This window comes from Triticum dicoccoides, chromosome 6B (assembly GCF_002162155.2).
Source record: "Triticum dicoccoides isolate Atlit2015 ecotype Zavitan chromosome 6B, WEW_v2.0, whole genome shotgun sequence".
Classification (NCBI taxonomy): Eukaryota; Viridiplantae; Streptophyta; class Magnoliopsida; order Poales; family Poaceae; genus Triticum; species Triticum dicoccoides.
In genome coordinates, this window is record NC_041391.1 from 25,567,543 (window position 1) to 25,583,189 (window position 15,647).

Below are 15,647 nucleotides of genomic sequence, written 5' to 3' on the forward strand. Positions count from 1 at the left end.
CGATGCATTTACTGATTTGTTTTCAGAGCTAAATCACCGTGAAAGTGAAAAGCAGTACAAAATGAACTCTGAAAAGGTTGAAACTTGGCAAGGTAGCATCATTTCACCCGCATAGCATGTGCAAAAAAGTAGAGAGGGTTACGGCAATAACTGGATGCACTTTGTGTACAAACTGGACAATCTCTTAGGAAGTATCAGGGTTTCGGACGAAAAATCATCTGTTACACCGGTTATTCAATATTTTAATAACTTAGTACAACTCCGGCCTTTTGTTACGTTCAGATGCACAATTCGAATCCACGTCATCAACTTTCAACCCTTTCTGACATAATTTGCTATTTTCGATGCATTTACTGATTTGTTTTCAGAGCTAAATCACCGTGAAAGTGAAAAGCAGTACAAAATGAACTCTGAAAAGGTTGAAACTTGGCAAGGTATCATCATTTCACCCGCATAGCATGTACAAAAAAGTAGACAGGGTTACGGCAAAAACTGGATGCACTTCGTGTACAAACTGGACAATCTCTTAGGAAGTATCAGGGTTTCGGACGAAAACTCGTCTGTTACACCGGCTATTCAATATTTTAATAACTTAGTACAACTTCGGACTTTTTTGCATTCAGATGCACAATTCAAATCCACGTCATCAACTTTCAACCCTTTCTGACATAATTTGCTATTTTCGATGCATTTACTGATTTGTTTTTTAGAGCTAAATCACCGTGAAAATGAAAAGCAGTACAAAATGAACTCTGAAAAGGTTGAAATTTTGCAAGGTGTCATCATTTCACCCGCATAGCATGTGCAAAAAAGTAGAGAAGGTTATGGCAAGAACTGGATGCACGTCGTGTACAAACTAGACAATCTCTTAAGAAGTATCAGGGTTTTTCGGACGAAAACTCATCTGTTACACCGGCTATTCAATATTTTAATAACTTAGTACAACTCCGGGCTTTCTTTGTGCTTAGATGCACAATTCAAATCCATGTCATCAACTTTCAACCCATTCTGACATAATTTGCTATTTTGGATGCATTTACTGATTTGCTTTCAGAGCTAAATCACCGTGAAAGTGAAAATCAGTACAAAATTAACTCTGAAAAGGTTAAAACTTGGCAAGGTATCATCATTTCACCCGCATGGCATGTACAAAAAAGTAGAGAGGGTTACGGGAAAAACTGAATGCACTTCGTGTACAAACTGGACAATCTTTTAGGAAGTATCAGGGTTTCGGACGAAAACTCGTCTGTTACACCGGCTATTCAATATTTTAATAACTTAGTACAACTTCGGACTTTTTTGCGTTCAGATGCACAATTCAAATCCACGTCATCAACTTTCAACCCTTTCTGACATAATTTGCTATTTTCGATGCATTTACTGATTTGTTTTTTAGAGCTAAATCACCGTGAAAATGAAAAGCAGTACAAAATGAACTCTGAAAAGGTTGAAATTTTTCAAGGTGTCATCATTTCACCCGCATAGCATGTGCAAAAAAGTAGAGAAGGTTATGGCAAGAAGTGGATGCACGTCGTGTACAAACTAGACAATCTCTTAAGAAGTATCAGGGTTTTTCGGACGAAAACTCATCTGTTACACCGGCTATTCAATATTTTAATAACTTAGTAAAACTCCGGGCTTTCTTTGTGTTTAGATGCACAATTCAAATCCATGTCATCAACTTTCAACCCATTCTGACATAATTTGCTATTTTGGATGCATTTACTGATTTGTTTTCAGAGCTAAATCACCGTGAAAGTGAAAATCAGTACAAAATTAACTCTGAAAAGGTTAAAACTTGGCAAGGTATCATAATTTCACCCGCATGGCATGTACAAAAAAGTAGAGAGGGTGACGGGAAAAACTGGATGCACTTCGTGTATAAACTGGACAATCTTTTAGGAAGTATCAGGGTTTCGGACGAAAACTCGTCTGTTACACCGCCTATTCAATATTTTAATAACTTAGTACAACTTCGGACTTTTTTTGCGTTTAGATGCACAATTCAAATCCACGTCATCAACTTTCAACCATTTCTAACATAATTTGCTATTTTCGATGCATTTACTGATTTGTTTTAAGAGCTAAATCACCATGAAAGTGAAAAGCAGTACAAAATGAACTCTGAAAAGGTTGAAACTTGGCAAGGTATCATCATTTCACCCGCATAGCATGTGCAAAAAAGTATAGAGGGTTATGGCCAAAACTGGATGCACTTCGTGTACGAACTGGACAATCTCTTAGGAAGTATCACGGTTTCAGACGAAAACTCATCTGTTACACCAGCTATTCAATATTTTAATAACTTAGTATAACTCCAGGCTTTTTTTGCGTTCAGAAGCACAATTCAAATCCACGTAATCAACTTTCAACCCTTTCTCACATAATTTGCTATTTTCATTGCATTTACTGATTTGTTTTCAGAGCTAAATCACCGTGAAAGTGAAAAGTAGTACAAAATGAACTCTATAAAGGTTGAAACTTGGCAAGGTATCATCATTTCACATACATAGCATGTGCAGAAAAGTATAGAGGGTTACGGCAAAAGCTGGATGCACTTCGTGCACAAGCTAGACAATATCTTAGGAAGTATCAGGGTTTCGGACGAAAACTCATCTGTTACACCGGCTATTCAATATTTTAATAACTTAGTACAACTCCGGGCTTTCTTTGTGTTTAGATGCACAATTCAAATCCACGTCATCAACTTTCAACCCATTCTGACATAATTTGCTATTTTGGATGCATTTACTGATTTGTTTTCAGAGCTAAATCACCGTGAAAGTGAAAATCAGTACAAAATTAACTCTGAAAAGGTTAAAACTTGGCAAGGTATCATCATTTCACCCGCATGGCATGTACAAAAAAGTAGAGAGGGTTACGGGAAAAACTGGATGCACTTCGTGTACAAACTGGACAATCTCTTAGGAAGTATCAGGGTTTCGGACGAAAACTCGTCTGTTACACCGCCTATTCAATATTTTAATAACTTAGTACAACTTCGGACTTTTTTTGCGTTTAGATGCACAATTCAAATCCACGTCATCAACTTTCAACCATTTCTGACATAATTGGCTATTTTTGATGCATTTACTGATTTGTTTTAAGAGCTAAATCACCGTGAAAGTGAAAAGCAGTACAAAGTGAACTCTGAAAAGGTTGAAACTTGGCAAGGTATCATCATTTCACCCGCATAGCATGTGCAAAAAAGTATAGAGGGTTATGGCAAAAACTGGATGCACTTCGTGTACGAACTGGACAATCTCTTAGGAAGTATCAGGGTTTCAGACGAAAACTCATATGTTACACCAGCTATTCAATATTTTAATAACTTAGTATAACTCCAGGCTTTTTTTGCGTTCAGATGCACAATTCAAATCCACGTAATCAACTTTCAACCCTTTCTCACATAATTTGCTATTTTCATTGCATTTACTGATTTGTTTTCAGAGCTAAATCACCGTGAAAGTGAAAAGTAGTACAAAATGAACTCTATAAAGGTTGAAACTTGGCAAGGTATCATCATTTCACATACATAGCATGTGCAGAAAAGTATAGAGGGTTACGGCAAAAGCTGGATGCACTTCGTGCACAAGCTAGACAATCTCTTAGGAAGTATAAGGGTTTCGGACGAAAACTCATCTGTTACACCGGCTATTCAATATTTTAATAACTTAGTACAACTCCGGACTTTTTTGCGTTCAGATGCACAGTTCAAATCCACGGCATCAACTTTCCAACCTTCCTGACATATTGCTATTTTCGATGTATTTACTTATTTGTTTTCAGAGCTAAATCACCGTGAAAGTGAAAAGCAGTACGAAATGAACTCTGAAAAGGTTGAAAATTGGCAAGGTATCATCATTTCACCCGCATAGCATGTGCAAAAGAGTAGAGAGGGTTACGGCAAAAACTGGATGCACTTCATGTACAAACTGGACAATCTTTTAGGAAGTATCAGGGTTTCGGACGAAAACTCATCTGTTACACCGGTTATTCAATATTTTAATAACTGAGTACAACTCCGGGATTTTTTGTGTTCAGATGCACAATTCAAATCCACGTCATCAACTTTCAATCCTTTATGACATAATTTGCTATTTTCGATGCATTTACTGATTTGTTTTCAGAGCTAAATCACCGTGAAAGTGAAAAGCAGTACAAAATGAACTCTGAAAAGGTTGAAACTTGGCAAGGTAGCATCATTTCACCCGCATAGCATGTGCAAAAAAGTAGAGAGGGTTACGGCAATAACTGGATGCACTTTGTGTACAAACTGGACAATCTCTTAGGAAGTATCAGGGTTTCAGACGAAAAATCATCTGTTACACCGGTTATTCAATATTTTAATAACTTAGTACAACTCCGGCCTTTTGTTACGTTCAGATGTACAATTCAAATCCACATCATCAACTTTCAACCCTTTCTGACATAATTTGCTATTTTCGATGCATTTACTGATTTGTTTTCAGAGCTAAATCACCGTGAAAGTGAAAAGCAGTACAAAATGAACTCTGAAAAGGTTGAAACTTGGCAAGGTATCATCATTTCACCCGCATAGCATGTACAAAAAAGTAGAGAGGGTTACGGCAAAAACTGGATGCACTTCGTGTACAAACTGGACAATCTCTTATGAAGTATCAGGGTTTCGGACGAAAACTCGTCTGTTACACCGGCTATTCAATATTTTAAAAACTTAGTACAACTTCGGACTTTTTTGCGTTCAGATGCACAATTCAAATCCACGTCATCAACTTTCAACCCTTTCTGACATAATTTGCTATTTTCGATGCATTTACTGATTTGTTTTTTAGAGCTAAATCACCGTGAAAATGAAAAGCAGTACAAAATGAACTCTGAAAAGGTTGAAATTTTGCAAGGTGTCATCATTTCACCCGCATAGCATGTGCAAAAAAGTAGAGAAGGTTATGGCAAGAACTGGATGCACGTCGTGTACAAACTAGACAATCTCTTAAGAAGTATCAGGGTTTTTCGGACGAAAACTCATCTGTTACACCGGCTATTCAATATTTTAATAACTTAGTACAACTCCGGGCTTTCTTTGTGTTTAGATGCACAATTCAAATCCACGTCATCAACTTTTAACCCATTCTGACATAATTTGCTATTTTGAATGCATTTACTGATTTGTTTTCAGAGCTAAATCACCGTGAAAGTGAAAATCAGTACAAAATTAACTCTGAAAAGGTTAAAACTTGGCAAGGTATCATCATTTCACCCGCATGGCATGTACAAAAAAGTAGAGAGGGTTACGGGAAAAACTGGATGCACTTCGTGTACAAACTGGACAATCTCTTAGGAAGTATCAGGGTTTCGGACGAAAACTCGTCTGTTACACCGCCTATTCAATATTTTAATAACTTAGTACAACTTCGGACTTTTTTTGCGTTTAGATGCACAATTCAAATCCACGTCATCAACTTTCAACCATTTCTGACATAATTTGCTATTTTCGATGCATTTACTGATTTATTTTAAGAGCTAAATCACCGTGAAAGTGAAAAGCAGTACAAAATGAACTCTGAAAAGGTTGAAACTTGGCAAGGTATCATCATTTCACCCGCATAGCATGTGCAAAAAAGTATAGAGGGTTATGGCCAAAACTGGATGCACTTCGCGTACGAACTGGACAATCTCTTAGGAAGTATCACGGTTTCAGACGAAAACTCATCTATTACACCAGCTATTCAACATTTTAATAACTTAGTATAACTCCAGGCTTTTTTTGCGTTCAGAAGCACAATTCAAATCCACGTAATCAACTTTCAACCCTTTCTCACATAATTTGCTATTTTCATTGCATTTACTGATTTGTTTTCAGAGCTAAATCACCGTGAAAGTGAAAAGTAGTACAAAATGAACTCTATAAAGGTTGAAACTTGGCAAGGTATCATCATTTCACATACACATCATGTGCAGAAAAGTATAGAGGGTTACGGCAAAAGCTGGATGCACTTCGTGCACAAGCTAGACAATCTCTTAGGAAGTATCAGGGTTTCGGACGAAAACTCATCTGTTACACCGGCTATTCAATATTTTAATAACTTAGTACAACTCCGGACTTTTTTTGCGTTCAGATGCACAGTTCAAATCCACGGCATCAACTTTCAAACCTTTCTGACATATTGCTATTTTCGATGTATTTACTTATTTGTTTTTAGAGCTAAATCACCGTGAAAGTGAAAAGCAGTACGAAATGAACTCTGAAAAGGTTGAAAATTGGCAAGGTATCATCATTTCACCCGCATAGCATGTGCAAAAGAGTAGAGAGGGTTACGGCAAAAACTGGATGCACTTCATGTACAAACTGGACAATCTTTTAGGAAGTATCAGGGTTTCGGACGAAAACTCATCTGTTACGCCGGTTATTCAATATTTTAATAACTTAGTACAACTCCGGGCTTTTTTTTGCGTTCAGATGCACAATTCAAATCCACGTCATCAACTTTCAATCCTTTATGACATAATTTGCTATTTTCGATGCATTTACTGATTTGTTTTCAGAGCTAAATCACCATGAAAGTGAAAAGCAGTACAAAATGAACTCTGAAAAGGTTGAAACTTGGCAAGGTAGCATCATTTCACCCGCATAGCATGTGCAAAAAAGTAGAGAGGGTTACGGCAATAACTGGATGCACTTTGTGTACAAACTAGACAATCTCTTAGGAAGTATCAGGGTTTCGGACGAAAAATCATCTGTTACACCGGTTATTCAATATTTTAATAACTTAGTACAACTCCGGCCTTTTGTTACGTTCAGATGCACAATTCAAATCCACGTCATCAACTTTCAACCCTTTCTGACATAATTTGCTATTTTCGATGCATTTACTGATTTGTTTTCAGAGCTAAATCACCGTGAAAGTGAAAAGCAGTACAAAATGAACTCTGAAAAGGTTGAAACTTGGCAAGGTATCATCATTTCACCCGCATAGCATGTACAAAAAAGTAGAGAGGGTTACGGCAAAAACTGGATGCACTTCATGTACAAACTGGACAATCTCTTAGGAAGTATCAGGGTTTCGGACGAAAACTCGTCTGTTACACCGGCTATTCAATATTTTAATAACTTAGTACAACTTCGGACTTTTTTGCGTTCATATGCACAATTCAAATCCACGTCATCAACTTTCAACCCTTTCTGACATAATTTGCTATTTTCGATGCATTTACTGATTTGTTTTTTAGAGCTAAATCACCGTGAAAATGAAAAGCAGTACAAAATGAACTCTGAAAAGGTTGAAATTTTGCAAGGTGTCATTATTTCACCCGCATAGCATGTGCAAAAAAGTAGAGAAGGTTATGGCAAGAACTGGATGCACGTCGTGTACAAACTAAACAATCTCTTAAGAAGTATTAGGGTTTTTCGGACGAATACTCATCTATTACACCGGCTATTCAATATTTTAATAACTTAGTACAACCCCGGGCTTTCTTTGTGTTTAGATGCACAATTCAAATCCACGTCATCAACTTTCAACCCATTCTGACATAATTTGCTATTTTGGGTGCACTTACTGATTTGTTTTCAGAGCTAAATCACCATGAAAGTGAAAATCAATACAAAATTAACTCTGAAAAGGTTAAAACTTGGCAAGGTATCATCATTTCACCCGCATGGCATGTACAAAAAAGTAGAGAGGGTTATGGGAAAAACTGGATGCACTTCGTGTACAAACTGGACAATCTCTTAGGAAGTATCAGGGTTTCGGACGAAAACTCGTCTGTTACACCGCCTATTCAATATTTTAATAACTTAGTACAACTTCGGACTTTTTTTGCGTTTAGATGCACAATTCAAATCCACGTCATCAACTTTCAACTATTTCTGACATAATTTGCTATTTTCGATGCATTTACTGATTTGTTTTAAGAGCTAAATCACCGTGAAAGTGAAAAGCAGTACAAAATGAACTCTGAAAAGGTTGAAACTTGGCAAGGTATCATCATTTTACCCGCATAGCATGTGTAAAAAAGTATAGAGGGTTATGGCCAAAACTGGATGCACTTCGTGTACGAACTGGACAATCTCTTAGGAAGTATCACAGTTTCAGACGAAAACTCATCTGTTACACCAGCTATTCAATATTTTAATAACTTAGTATAACTCCAGGCTTTTTTTGCATTCAGAAGCACAATTCAAATCCACGTAATCAACTTTCAACCCTTTCTCACATAATTTGCTATTTTCATTGCATTTACTGATTTGTTTTCAGAGCTAAATCACCGTGAAAGTGAAAAGTAGTACAAAATGAACTCTATAAAGGTTGAAACTTGGCAAGGTATGATCATTTCACATACATAGCATGTGCAGAAAAGTATAGAGGGTTACGGCAAAAGCTGGATGCACTTCGTGCACAAGCTAGACAATCTCTTAGGAAGTATCAGGGTTTCGGACGAAAACTCATCTGTTACACTGGCTATTCAATATTTTAATAACTTAGTACAACTCCGGACTTTTTTTGCGTTCAGATGCACAGTTCAAATCCACGGCATCAACTTTCAAACCTTTCTCACATATTGCTATTTTCGATGTATTTACTTATTTGTTTTCAGAGCTAAATCACTGTGAAAGTGAAAAGCAGTACGAAATGAACTCTGAAAAGGTTGAAAATTGGCAAGGTATCATCATTTCACCCGCATAGCATGTGCAAAAGAGTAGAGAGGGTTACGGCAAAAACTGGATGCACTTCATGTACAAACTGGACAATCTTTTAGGAAGTATCAGGGTTTCGGACGAAAACTCATCTGTTACACCGGTTATTCAATATTTTAATAACTTAGTACAACTCCGGGCTTTTTTTTGCGTTCAGATGCACAATTCAAATCCACGTCATCAACTTTCAATCCTTTATGACATAATTTGCTATTTTCGATGCATTTACTGATTTGTTTTCAGAGCTAAATCACCGTGAAAGTGAAAAGCAGTACAAAATGAACTCTGAAAAGGTTGAAACTTGGCAAGGTAGCATCATTTCACCCGCATAGCATGTGCAAAAAAGTAGAGAGGGTTACGGCAATAACTGGATGCACTTTGTGTACAAACTGGACAATCTTTTAGGAAGTATCAGGGTTTCGGACAAAAAATCATCTGTTACACCGGTTATTCAATATTTTAATAACTTAGTACAACTCCGGCCTTTTGTTACGTTCAGATGCACAATTCAAATCCACGTCATCAACTTTCAACCCTTTCTGACATAATTTGCTATTTTCGATGCATTTACTGATTTGTTTTCAGAGCTAAATCACCGTGAAAGTGAAAAGCAGTACAAAATGAACTCTGAAAAGGTTGAAACTTGGCAAGGTATCATCATTTCACCCGCATAGCATGTACAAAAAAGTAGAGAGGGTTACGGCAAAAACTGGATGCACTTCGTGTACAAACTGGACAATCTCTTAGGAAGTATCAGGGTTTCGGACGAAAACTCGTCTGTTACACCGGCTATTCAATATTTTAATAACTTAGTACAACTTCGGACTTTTTTGCGTTCAGATGCACAATTCAAATCCACGTCATCAAGTTTTAACCCTTTCTGACATAATTTGCTATTTTCGATGCATTTACTGATTTGTTTTTTAAAGCTAAATCACCGTGAAAATGAAAAGTAGTACAAAATGAACTCTGAAAAGGTTGAAATTTTGCAAGGTGTCATCATTTCACCCGCATAGCATGTGCAAAAAAGTAGAGAAGGTTATGGCAAGAACTGGATGCACGTCGTGTACAAACTAGACAATCTCTTAAGAAGTATCAGGGTTTTTCGGACGAAAACTCATCCGTTACACCGGCTATTCAACATTTTAATAACTTAGTACAACTCCGTTGGGCGCCGTGGTGGCGACGGCGATAGCTAGAACGAGCAAGGTTGATGCATCAGTACAGTTCTGAAGATGGAGCGGTGGCAGTTGGCGGCGGCGGCCTCTGAGAGCACGCCGGACCAGTGTGTGCCCCAGACCTGGCAAGTGGCTATTTTGGGGTCTCAGGTCTTAGATGTTAGGCTTGGCTGCGATGTTTGTTTGGTATTAGGCCCAGGCTATCTGCGCCCCTTCATCAACTGAATAGGTGTAGCGATATTTGTTGCTTAGACGGCGGCTTTAGTGTTACTATTGTATCACTTTGTAAGGTCTTGTGAGAATAATTAATAAAGTGGCCGTATGCATCGCCCAGATGCAGAGGCCGGGGGTCATCCTTCTTTTCTAAAAAAACAACGATCTTGGACTTTTTGTATAGTATATCACTAGCAAACATGTCCGTACGCTCTAACGGAAGAAAATAAATGTTGTACGCACCTAACTTAGTAAGCATGTCATAAGACACTTCATACACATATGTCCACATCTATTTCATTACTATGAGGTACCTCATCTACAATGCTACTTATCCTCCTACCCTCACAGACAAAGGTCAAGCGGTTCACCTAATTAAAATTTGTTCGAACATGGCCAAACCCAAGGCGATGAGCCGCCCCCCACATGGCACCACTATCTTTTTTAACACAGTACAATGTAGATGCCCACAAACATGCATATATGATCACCTCTAGAAAGCACCCTTGCACAGCCTACTTCTATTAGCTCCTCCGAAATTCCGAGTTGGCACTACATCTTGAGATCGACGAAGCCACCATATGTGTCTTCCTGGTCGACAGAAATGTCTTCTCCCACTGAGCGGACATTGCACAAAAAGTCTGAAATAAATTCAGAAAAATGCAAGCACCGGTGCTAAGTCTAGGAGTTGAACCCTGGTGGATTGGTTTCACTGCAAGGAATCTAACCATTTTAACTATGCTCAGTTTGTCACGACACACCTATTATGAACCGTGCCTACACGAAATAATGTTTAAAACTTGAAAAGCTAATCTCGCCGAGCTGAACATGAGGCGGCTCTGAGCAACCTACTCCGTCTAGAACGATTGGCGTATGCTTGACCTTCAATTATTTAAGAATTTATAATCAGATTCCTACCGGAATCACGCTCCCCAATGGTCAAAGAAAAAACCTGCAATTTCTCTTTGTTTTTCAACAGTGCGATGCACTGCACATCCCATGTAATTTAGGCATGTACAGCGACAAGTTCGGGCGAGTGCCCGCCACGTGCAGCAGTCACGTCTCACGTGTACTCATTCAAGAGAGCCCACCACTTGAAAATTGTCCATTCACGTTCCTGAAACTCTCTCTCTCTCTCCTAATAGATTCGGTATTTTGGGGCAGATCCTATATGACGCCCGTGTGCGTCCGTTCGTCGCTGCTTTTTTCTTTTTAGGTGAATTCGTCGCTGCTTCGCTGAAGCGAAGCGAGCGAACGAGGCGCACGGGCCGGCCCACTTCGAGCGAGACTTGGTTTTGGGAACCTTCTAGTAGGTTCCCTGAACCGGCTTTTTTTGTAGTTTTTTCGTTTTTTCTTGTTTCTTTTTTTACCTTTTGTTTCCTTTTTCTTTTTTTGTTTCTGTTTTTTTACCTTTTGTTTTCTTTTTCTGTTTCTGTTTCTTTTCTTTCACTTTATCCTTTTTTCGTTTACGTTCATACTTTGTTTTAAGAAATATTTTTAAATTTCAAAGTTTGTTCATGATTTCAAAAATTGTTCATGGATTTAAAATAATGTTCACTTTTTAAAAATTGATTCACAATTTTAAAATTGTTCAACGTATATGAAAAATGTTCAATATGTATGTAATATTTGTTCAATACATATAGCAAAATTGTTCAATGTGTAGTTAAAAATAGTTCAACGTCTATTACAAAAATGTTCAATGTGTATTTAAAATGTGTGCATCATATATCACGAAAATTTACAATCTGTAGTTAAAAGTTGTTCGGCATCTTTTCACAAAAAAAATCAATGTATATTTTAAGCGTATATCGCAAAATGTTCAATCAAGTTTTAATTTTTTGCTCGAGAAAACAATATTCATTTCTTGAAGGAATGATTAAAAGACAAATCTACCGCTGTACATAATACCTACTTTTGAGCGCTGCAGTCAAACATACGGTCAGTTGCTAGTGCAGTGGCAAGTAATTCTGCTGTGTATCGATGTGTCGCCGGTTCGACTCCCGAACGCTGCATTTTTTCGTTGCATTTCTCTTTTAGGTTCGCTTGTGGGAATGGGCCGGCCTGTTTGGCGCGAATCCTTCAGCGGAAGCTACTCATTTTGACGCAGGCGAGCGTTAACTAGGAGCACTCGTATTTTGGGAGACCTCCTTTCCGGTGCCTTATGCCCCCGTTCGTTTAGCGGGCGCTCGCGCGCAGCCTCGAATGGGCCGGCCCAGCTAGCACGCCCTCTTCCTTTCTATGCTTCGATCGCTCGCTCACGTTTCCTTCGTTCGTTGTTATTTTTTTGTTGTTCGCCCTTTCGTTCACAAAACTGAAAACACATGAATCTGAAATTTACGATCTTAAAAACAATTCACAAATTTCCGAAAGTTCATCAATTTTGAACACAAAAAAAGAGAAAAGTTCATCGGATTTAAAAAAAAGTTCAATGGATTTCAAAAAGAGTTCATCGAATTTGAAAAAGTTCATCAAATTTGAAAAATAAGTTCATCGGATTTGAACAAAATTTCAATGAATTTGGAAAAAAGTTCATCGGATTTGAAAAAAGTTCATCGAACTGGAAAAAAACAGTTCACCCAATTTTGGAAAAGTTCGTTAAAGTTGAAAAATTGTTCGTGAAATCCAGTGAACTTTTTTCGTCGAATTAGGGAAAGAACAAAAGGAAAGAAGAAAAGAGTTAAGAAAATGTACTTGATCGCAGAATGGCGCGTGGCTTGGTGGTTATGGCGTGACACACCTCCACACATCCTCCGACAACGCTATTCGCACCATCGGGACAGGGATAGGACACGGCAGACATTATTGCTACCGAGGAACATCGCCACCGCCACACAGCCCCAACCAAGACGTTCAACCTAGCAAAAACGAGAATGGGGTCCCTCTCGCCGGCGGGGGGCCGAGATATCCGCACCTCCACAGCCCAAAGGCCATCGGAGGCGGGGTCGATCGGTGGCCCTGGCAATACCTATCTACAATGGTGCGTGGCGAGACTTGCTATCGTTGGCTCCGGGAGCCGGCAGGGATATATGGATAGATGAGTACCACCTCAGATATAAAAAATAACCTAAACGCTGACTCACACGCGCGCGTTATCTAGCACGCTGCAGCGGCCGAACGAGGACCGTCCATCAGAGAACAAGACGCGATACGTGGCGAGAGGGAACCCGACCGAGCGGTGCAGTGCGTTTTGTTGTTTCGAAATTTTGGGGAACGCGCCCCTCCAGTTCTCCCGATCCCCAATTCCCCTCCCCTCACTCTCTCCACACGGGGGTTAACAGTAACCGAATCCCTAGCCACCGGAATTCAACATCAACGGGAGAGTCCACCGCCGACGGGAGAGTCCACCACCGACGGGAGAAGCTTCTCCGGCTTGAACGAGCACCCACATCGGGAGCAGAGGGAGCCACGCGCGTGCCCAGCAAGTGGACCGGCGGGGGAGACCCCGAGCCGCAGGCGCGATGGGGAGAAGAGAGGAAGGGGACGCGCGTGGGTGGCTGGCAAACGGGGAACCAATGCGTCTCCGCCACATCTACGATCCGCAGGTCAGCTTCCCCCGGCGACTCCTTTCCTCCATGTGTTCCGGTGGCTTTTTCCCCCTCCTCCTCCATGTTTTCTCTGGCATACGGGGACGACGGGGAGGCGAAATCGTAGTCCTCGTCGGCGGGCTCAAACCCTCGCGTCACGAGTAGGGGCATCCACGCTTCATGGAGGGGAGGGGGAGTTCGATTCAATTTTTAAGGTTTTGCAGGCAACTTAATTAGGCAACCAACACATACGCAAGCAATTACACACATAGATGATGGGGTTTTATGTAGGCAACAGAGATGATGGGATTGTTGCTTTTTTGTCAGATCTACTTTTGATATATTCGTTATAATGCTGTTTTGCCGATGAATTTTCAGCAACAGATCGATGTTGCTCGACGATCACTGGTTATTTGGAACCTGCTCCAGGAGAATTAGTCTCCAGCCAGTGTGATGAAAAGATTCGACACCGTTCTAATTAGCTCCTGGGCACAAATACCCACAAGCTTGGAACCAACTCCTGCTAGCAGAGCAAGTTCGGAACCAATATGTTATGCCCAGCCCATCTGATGTTGGATAAATTTTTCTGCTACTAGTTCTTTGCTTGCCATGGAGAATTATTCTCCAACCGATATGTGTTTAAAATGTCTGCACACCCATTAACTAGTACAAGTTGTATTTTAATTCACCGCAAAGCCCGCAATGAGTGACATGCAGACCATCAACTATTTTTCACACCCATGACATCTTGGACAGGAGCATTTTTTTAGTAGGCAATTAGACATAGTAGTCAGTATGCAATAAACACTGTATTTTTTTTGTAGGAAATCAGAAACAGGAAATAGGCAACACTGTTTGATTTTAGTAGGCAATTAGACACAGTTCAATATGCTATAAACACTATGTTTTTGTAGGAAATCAGAATAGGAATAGGCAACACTGTTTGTTTTTAGTAGGCAATTAGATGGAAGATAAGAAGGCAATAATCAGTACGAAATGATGCGGGGTTAACTAGTTCAGAGAATAATCAGTATGAGATGTAGGCAAGCAGATAGAGATATGTAGGCAATCAGACAGTGATATGTGTGTTTTTTGTATGCTCCGTTTTTTGAATGTAGCTGCTACCAGTTTTTTTTATGAATGGATAAAACTGTGGATGAACTACACTTTATTTTCTCATCATTATTTTTCATCGCTGATTGCTTTTTCCTGCATTGTATTATCCCAGGTGCTTCATTTTATTTTGCTACCCCGCATCATCACCATCATATAAATGAACCGACAATCATGAGAATTTTTAGTGAATTTTCATGATGCTTTTTTTGCGAGTATTTTAGCATGTTACAGGCAATGCATATGACAATGCACAATTGCACATACATAAGTATTTAGTCATGTTTTCATCTCTTTTTTAGTGATCTATATATCTCACAAATGCATGTAGAATATAAGGGAGGGGCAATTCTGTGTGTCTTTAATAGCCGCCAAGGGTTTTTCAACACCCCTTCCTAACTTTCCTTTTTTTCAAATGCAGGCAAGACAAAAGTGAAAAACTAGGGGGGCGAGGAGGGCATCCTTTTTCAGTATCCTCTGTACTGGCAGCATTGAGATGGAGGACTACGCAGATGAACATAACGGCGAGGTACAGTCCACACGCACCTTTTCTTTTTTTCCTTTTTTGTTTTTATCTTCGGTGTGTGTTTCCGCAACATTGCCACGAACCCACGAACAACCACCCCAAGTCGCTTAACCTAAGGGACAAAACTACCCTACCCCCCGCCCTCGGTGACCAAGTATCGCCTCACCGGCAAACCAAGTCGCCCAATAACCCACGAACAACCACCCCAAGTCGCCTAACCCGAGGGACACACTAGCCTACACCCGCCCTTGATGACCTAGTGTCGCCTCACCTGGCGAACCAAGTGACCCAATAACCCACGAACAACCGCCCCAAGTCACCTAACCCGAGGGACAAACTAGCCTATCCCCTGACTCGGTGACCTAGTGCCGCCTCTCCCGACGAACCAAGTCGCCTAATAACCCACGGAAAAC